Consider the following 7,915-nt stretch of genomic DNA (forward strand, 5'->3'; position numbering starts at 1 on the left):
AGAGAATAGTGCAACAATGAATGAGTGGAAGCCCAAAATCTCTGTAAATGTTTATGAAAATTAATAAAATATAATTATCGAAAAAAAAAGAGTCCATAGAACATTTAGTATTCTTTCCCTACACCACAACTTAGAGTCATTAAGTCTTCTACTGTCATCTTTAGTCAAAGTCCAAATTTTACCTGCATGGACGTAACTGAAAACATCATAAATCAGGTACACCTTAGTGTTCAAAATGACATCACTGCTTTTCAGTGCCTTGGAGAAGTACTGAGTATCCAAACCATGCCTTTCTTATTCTTGGTTAGCTTTTACAAGTGCTTCTAGTTGTTTCTGTTGTTAGGTGTCATCCAGCTAAGATTCATAGTGACTCTATAGCCAACAGAGCTGAACCTTGCCCTGTCCTCCTGATCTCCGATGTGCTCAAGCCCATTGTTACAGTCACTGTGTCATTCCATCTTGCTGAATTTCAGTAGCCAGTTACTAATCAAGTTTTGAATCAGATTGATTGATCTAATTTTTGTGTTTCATTTGGCTATGGATTAGTAGTATCTAGTAAACTGTCTGAGAAAGTTTATGGAAAACCAGACTGTAATCAAGCAATTATGCCAGTTTGCCTTTCCTCCTACCCCTTTCACAATTACCCTTATCCTACTTTACGCTAGGAGCCCCGGTGGCACAGTAGGCTAAGTGCTGCACTATGAACGGAAAGATTAATAGTTTGAACCTGCCAGTTGCTCTGAGTGATGAGATAGTCTGCTCTCATAAAGATTTGGAGCCTTTGAAGCTCTGTGGGGCAGTTCTCCACTGCCCTGTGTTTTCTGTCATTCAGGATTGACTTAATGGCATTGAGTTTACTTTTTATACTTGACACAAGAAAATCATGTCTCTCGCCACGCAGAATAGATGCATAAGTTTGAGGTATAGGAACTTCTAGTATATCAAACAAAGACATATTTGAACTACGGTGTCAACTAAAAAAAAAAGGGAATAACTCTAAACTTTTTGTACATCAAGTGGTTTCTGAATTTTTACCAGCTTATAAATAAGCAATTTTTAAACAGTAAGCCACAAAATGATATTTAGGGTGTAAAAAATGTAATGTCATCACTAAAATAAATGTTTATATATTTATACTAATTAATTTATTTGAAAACATTCAGCACTCACAGCTAAAAATAAAAATAGTAATAATGTTGAATACTGTTATTGAGTAATATTCGGTTTTTTTGGCATGAACAAATTGGAAGAAATTTCCACCAATCAGATACTAAGAATATATTTTTATTTTGTATTTATTAGGATTTGTAGTTAATATGTATTATTTTGACCAATAGTGAATAGATAAGGATTGTAATAATAGCTAAGTACGAAAGTAAATTCTTAGCACATGGAACTTTAGGGTTGTGGGAAATGTTTAAATTGAATACATATTTTTGTGCACAATAATATAATAATCAAAATACTTTTAAGCATAAAAGTAAAGGAGGATAAGGTTTTGTAGGGAGCGGAATGTAAATACAAGTTTAAAAAGAAGAAGGAATTTTGTGAAATATAACTTTGAAAAGTTATCTTACCCAGTCTAGGAAGAAAAAAAAATAAAAGAAAAAGAAAAGTATCTTGTCTTTTGAAAATATTTGGTAGTGGGTGTCAAATTGCTATGACATTTAGATTCCACTAGATGCATTTAAAAGAGTGAAATAGCAGTTTTGTTTAAAATGTCAACATTATAATGTGCTGGAAGTGATATAATTTGCAACTATTTAAACCCAAATCACTTCTTTCAAAATCTTAAATGTCAGTTTAAAAAATGTGTGAGAGGATGAGTAGTTTCTCCCAAGTTCTCTTAGGGCGCTATGAGCAAAATACTTAAAAATTGTAAGGGAGGCCACTGGGGCATCTTCTTTGAATCCACATCTAAATAAGCTTGTCTTTCCCTTGCCTACATTCCTTGTTCATTATTTGATAGGGTGATTACTATATGGTAAACTCCAAATAGTCTGAATTTTTAAAAATTTATATAATACCTGCATCTGTTTTATGACAGGGTTCTGGGTTTGCACTTGGTCACTGACCTAAAAGTTAGCAGTTGAAACCAAGCCAGCAACACCACAGAAAAAAGACCTAGCAGTCGATAAGACTGTTGTCCATTGATACTATTGTGTAGTTTCTGACTCACAGTGACCCCATGCATAACAGATTCAAGCTTGCTCAATCCTGCACCATTCTTAAATCACTACTATGCTTAAACCTATTGCTGCAGTCACTGTCCCAACCCATCTCATTGAGGATCTTCCTCTCCTTCACTGACCTTGTCTTTTTCTAAGCATGATATCCTTTTCCAAGGTCTGGCCCCTCTTGAAAATATTCACAAGGTATCTGAGAAGAAGTCTCACTAACCTTCCTTCCAAGGAATATTCTGGTTGTACATCTTTCAACACAGATATGTTTGTTTTGACAGTCCTTGGTATATTCAGTACTCCTTGCCAACTTAACAATTCAAAGATATAAATTCTTACTTAATTTTCCTTATCTATTGTTCAGCTTTCACATGAATGTGAAGCAACTTAAAGAAAAAAAATCATAGTTTGGGTCAGGAGTACCTTACAATGTCTTTAGATAACATCTTTACTTTTTAGCACTTTGAAGAGTTCCCTGACAGATGATTTGCCCAGCATAGTACATCTTTTGATTTCTTGACTGCTGCTTTGGTAGGTGTGATTGTGGATCCAGATAAAATGAAATCACTTACAATTTCAATCTTTCATTCATTTATTATGACATTTCCTATTTATCCAGTTATGAGGATATAAATTTTCTTTATTTTCAAGTGTAATCTATATCTAAGGCCATATAGTCTTTGATCTTCTTCAGCAAGGGCTTCAAGTCCTCTTTATTTTCAGCCAGCAAAGTATGCTATTTGCATTATAGCTCAAGAACCCCTATTGAGCAGTTGCATTATGTATTGAGCAGTTGCATTATGTATTGAGCAGTTGCATTATGTAACACACAGAGTATCCACGGGTTGGAATTGACTCAAGAGCAAGTTTTGATTTTAATAAGAAGTAAATAGGATGCTCTCCAAAACGGAAACTGAACTGCAGTTTTTCAGCCTCCCTTGCAGGATGCTAAGCTGTGAACTGCTGTTGTTAGCTGCTGTTGAATTTACTCCCAACATTGTTTTTAAAATTGTATTTTATTTTAAATTTTATTTTAATGATTATGTAGCAGCTCAATATTTTATTAAAATAATTTTGTTGTGAGGCACTTAGATTGTTTCAAGATTTGAATTCTTATAAGCAATACAACAGCAAACACCTTCATGAAGTAAAATTTTTCTCCTTTGAATTCATTCTTAGGATCTTTCCCATGTATACATTTTACTCCGACACTGTAACTTCTCAAGTCTTGAACTATAGAATATTTTCAGAGAACTTTTATATTCATTACCTTGCTTGTTGCTTTGGTTACTCATCTGGGTAAAATTCCTGGCCGAAGCACCTTAGGTTCAGCCACAGCCATCTATCTGTGAAAACATAACAGGTTTCATGATTAACAGGTTTCAGTGGCACTTTCAAACACAGGCAGACTAGGAAGAAGAATCTGGCAATCTATTTTCAAAAATTAGCTAATGAGAACTCTATGGATCACATGTTCTAATCCAAAATCGTGGAGAATGACACAGGACTGGCACTGTTTATTCCCTTGTGTGTGAGCTTGACATAAGTCTTGCACACTTGGACAACAATTAACAATAACAATAATTACTCTTCCCCATAATCCTGCTTCCCCTCTATTTATGAAAGTGGTATACAAGAGTTCTTTGTAAATCCTCATATCTCGTCTCATTTCAGCTTCAGTTGAGTTGACCTTTACGTCACCTTCTAGTTTTTTCTAATTTTTTAGAGGATATAGCAATCATAGCTACTTCCTCAGACCCCTCTACTACCAGTGGGTCTCCACCTGCATTTCCTATTCTTCCTGTCCTGGATTTTTGCTATCTATTTTCTAGAATTCTTAACTATGGAAATGACAAGCTATGACAAAGTGAATGACAAAGAATATGGCTTAATATAAAAAAGCTGTTTATTGGTTTACATATTTTATAGAACATCAAGTTGAGTATCAAATAAGAGGTGAAATGTGAGCTAATAAAATTTTGTTCTCAGCAAATAAGATTAGGGAATGTTTACTGATACTGTGACCTGAGAATTTTAACAAGGTACATATTGATCTTTGATGTTAACATAATTTAAAAGGCTAGTCAAACAGCTACTGGGTAAAGTGAGACCATTCAGTCCTAGAATGAATTCAGTCTTGGATGTAATTCCTGAAGGCAAAATAAGGTTGAAGGAAAATTTCATAAGCATTAGGACCTTATGACAGAGTTGGGCTGGAGGATGACAAGGGTGGTATCTGGTGTAACAAGGCTTTCTATAATGATGAACTTTTTACCCTTAGCCTAATGTTTCTTTCCCAGTCTGACATGGAAATGAATATGGCTTTTTTTTTTTAACTGTGTGTTTTTGGGTGTTTTTTTAAAAACAATAGTGGTTGATAAGTACTTCAGTAATCCTTGAACTTCTCTCACTGTGTTTTATGGTTCTGTGGGTGTGTTATGAGAGTCACTTTTGCACAATTTACAACGAGAATGATATGTCCAAGTTTTAAGATCACTACCTATAGTTATAAACACTGTGTCTGTTTAGGCACCATATTAGACATCTCATCTGCCAGGTGAAGGCCCAAGTTTTAAAAATTTCTCCCCTGAGGTAAAAATCAAGAGTTATCTAGAAGTTTAAGGTATCTTAATAATTAAGAGAGATATATATTGCTAAATGCCAGATTTTCAATTTCAAACATTTGTTGCTGTTAGATGCTGGTAAATTGCTTTCAATTTACAGTGTCCCTACATATAAGAGAAGGAAACACTAGTCCTGGACCATCGTCACAATTATTCTTTAGTTGTCCTTATTTATTGTCCAATTTTCAGATGAATAGAAAGTGGTTGAGAAGACCGTGACTTGGATAAGGTACATCTTAGTCTTTAAACTGACAGCATTGCTCTTTAGTACTGTGGAGAGGTCCTTGAAGCAGATTTTACCAATGCAACTTATCTTTTGTTGACACAACCTTGCTCACAATCTGCATTATGCAGCTGACACAACTTTGAAAGTGACTAAGACCTCAGGGATTGCTGCTATGAGTCGCAGGCGACTTGACGGCACATAACAACAACAACAACAACAACAACAACAACTTATTTTTTGATTTCTTGACTGCTGGTACCAATGGTTTTTTATTGTGAATCCAAGTCGTTGAGAATTTCAATTCTTTCTCTATTTTTCATGATGTTCCCTATTGGTCCAGTGGTGAATATTTGTGTTCCCTTGGTATTAAGCTATAATCCATACTGAAGATTTTGATGTTTTGCAGCAATCCCTGAGGTCTTAGTCACTTTCAAAGTTGTGTCAGCTGCATAATGCAGATTGTGAGCAAGGTTGTGTCAACTGCATAACATAGGTTGCTGATAAGCCTTCCACCAATACTGATGCAAATTTTTCTCCATAAAATCCAGCTTCTTGAATGATTTGGTCAGCATACAGATTGAACAGGTATGGAGAAAGGATACACGACTTGACACAAACTTTCTTTAAATTGTGTTTAACTCGTGTACATTTTCTTTTTGCTTCCTCCTTCCACCCACCAAACTCTTTGGAATTCCCCCTCTTCCCTTCACATTCTCAACCTCTCACCTCATCCTTTCCCCTCTTTGCATATCCACAAATAAGTAACTAGTTATTCTTCTGTTTTCATGATAGTTTTCTTATACAGTATTAGTTTTTGTGTGTCTGAGTTAGTTCACACAACAGAATGTTCTCTAGCCTTTTCCATGTTATATGGTATTTTCAAAATCATTGCTCCTGAGTGCAAAATAGTATTCCATTGTGGACATGAGCTTTTAAAATTTTAAACCATACAGTAGTTCCCTGGCTCTGTTCAAATAACAGCTTTTTGACTAGGTATAGATTTCACAAGAACATAATTAAGTGTTCTGAGATGCTAATTCTTCTCAATGTTAGCCATAATTCGTTGTGATTCACACAGTCAAATGCCTTTGCATAGTCAATAAAACATAGCTATATATCCTTCTGGTAGTGACTGCTATCTGCTAAGATCCATCAGTCATTAGCAATGATATCTGTGGTACCACTGCTTCTTCTAAAGCTGGGTTAAATTTCTGGAAGTTCTCTGTTAATGCACTCTGTTAGCCATTTTTGAATAATCTTTAACAAGATTTTTTTTTTTTTAAATTTATTTTTCCTTGTTGTGTGCTGTCAAATCAGCTCTGACTGGCACCGGAGGAGATTTTCTTTGGATTGTGATAAATAGATAACACCAAGCAATCCCCAGAATTTTAACAAGAACAGGACATTTAGTCTGAACAAAAGTACCAGGACTGAAAACATGGACAAGGAAATATACTGTGGAAGTTCTCACATATTCCACTGTACTACAGCTCACTTGCATGAGCCCTTGTAGTCTTCAAGGCAGGAAGACAAAATTGGGCAGCTCACACTCTATCTTTTCTGTACATTGTTGTTAGGCACCAAGTCAACTACCACTATGGTGACCCTGTGAACAGCAGATCTGAACCTTGCCCTTTTCTGCAGCGTCCTCATGATCTCAGTCATGTCAATGTTAATTGTTATAGTGATTGGTTCAATTTGCCTGGTTGAGGATTTTTCTTTTTCCCACTATCTTTCCCAGTATGATGTCTCTCTCCACATACTGATGTCTTCTGAAAATATGCCCAAAGTAAGTGAGATGAAGTTTAACCATGCTTGCTTCTAAGGAGCATTCTGGTTGCACATCCTTTAAGATAGATTACACTTTTGGTGATGTATGGTATAGTCAATACTCTCCACAAATACTACAGTTGAAAAGAATAAATTCTTTTTGGTTGTCCTTATTCATTGTCAAGCAATTGAAAAGGTGATGTTTTGGGTCAGCACATCTTAGCTTTTAAACTGACATCTTTGTTCTTTACCACTTTGGAGAGGGCTTTGATGACAGATTGATCCACTGTAATACAACTTTTGAGTTCCTGACTGCCCCATCCATAGTTGTTGATTCTGGATCCAAGTGAATTAGATCAAATAGCATACAGTAAGAAAGCAAAAGGTAATTACAAAGACAGGTGAGAAGAAAAAAAAATCAAAATAGATGGCAGAAAAGACTTTGAAATTTGCACTGGCATGAAAAGAAGACAAAACAAAGTGAAAGAATGCTTAAAAAAGAAGGCTGAACAGAAGACTTCAAAGGACAGCCTGAGAAGACAAAGCAAAGTATGATGATGAGTTGTGCAAGGGGCTGGAGTTAGAAAACCAAAAGGGAAGAATATACTCAGCACTTCTCAAGCTGAAAGAATTGAAGAGCAATTTTAAGCCTCTAGTGGGAACACTGACAGATCCTATAAGTAAAATCTTGAATGATTCCAGACGCATCAAAAGAAGATAGAAGATACAGTCACTGTACCAAAAAGAATTTGCCAATACTTAGGAAGCAGCATATGATCAAAACCCGATGGTAATGAAGGACGAAGTACAAGGTGTAATGAAGGCATTGGGGGAAAAAATGAGGTCCAGGACATTGATGAAATTCCAATTGATATTTTTCAGCAAATAGATTCAGCCCCGGATATGCTCACCAGTCTCTGCCAAAAATTATGAAAGATAGCTACCTGGCCAAATGATTGGAAGAGATCCATCTTTGTTCACATTCTCAAAAAAATTGATCCAACAGATTATGAAAATTATTGAACAAGATGATTAATATTGTTGTTGTTATATGCTGTCAAGTTGCCTGTGACTCATAGTGATCCTATGTACAATAGCTCTGAACCCTTCTCTAT

The sequence above is a fragment of the Elephantulus edwardii genome, unplaced genomic scaffold, assembly GCF_000299155.1.
Source record: "Elephantulus edwardii isolate Elephantulus edwardi_28Jun2011 unplaced genomic scaffold, EleEdw1.0 scaffold00030, whole genome shotgun sequence".
Lineage (NCBI taxonomy): Eukaryota > Metazoa > Chordata > Mammalia > Macroscelidea > Macroscelididae > Elephantulus > Elephantulus edwardii.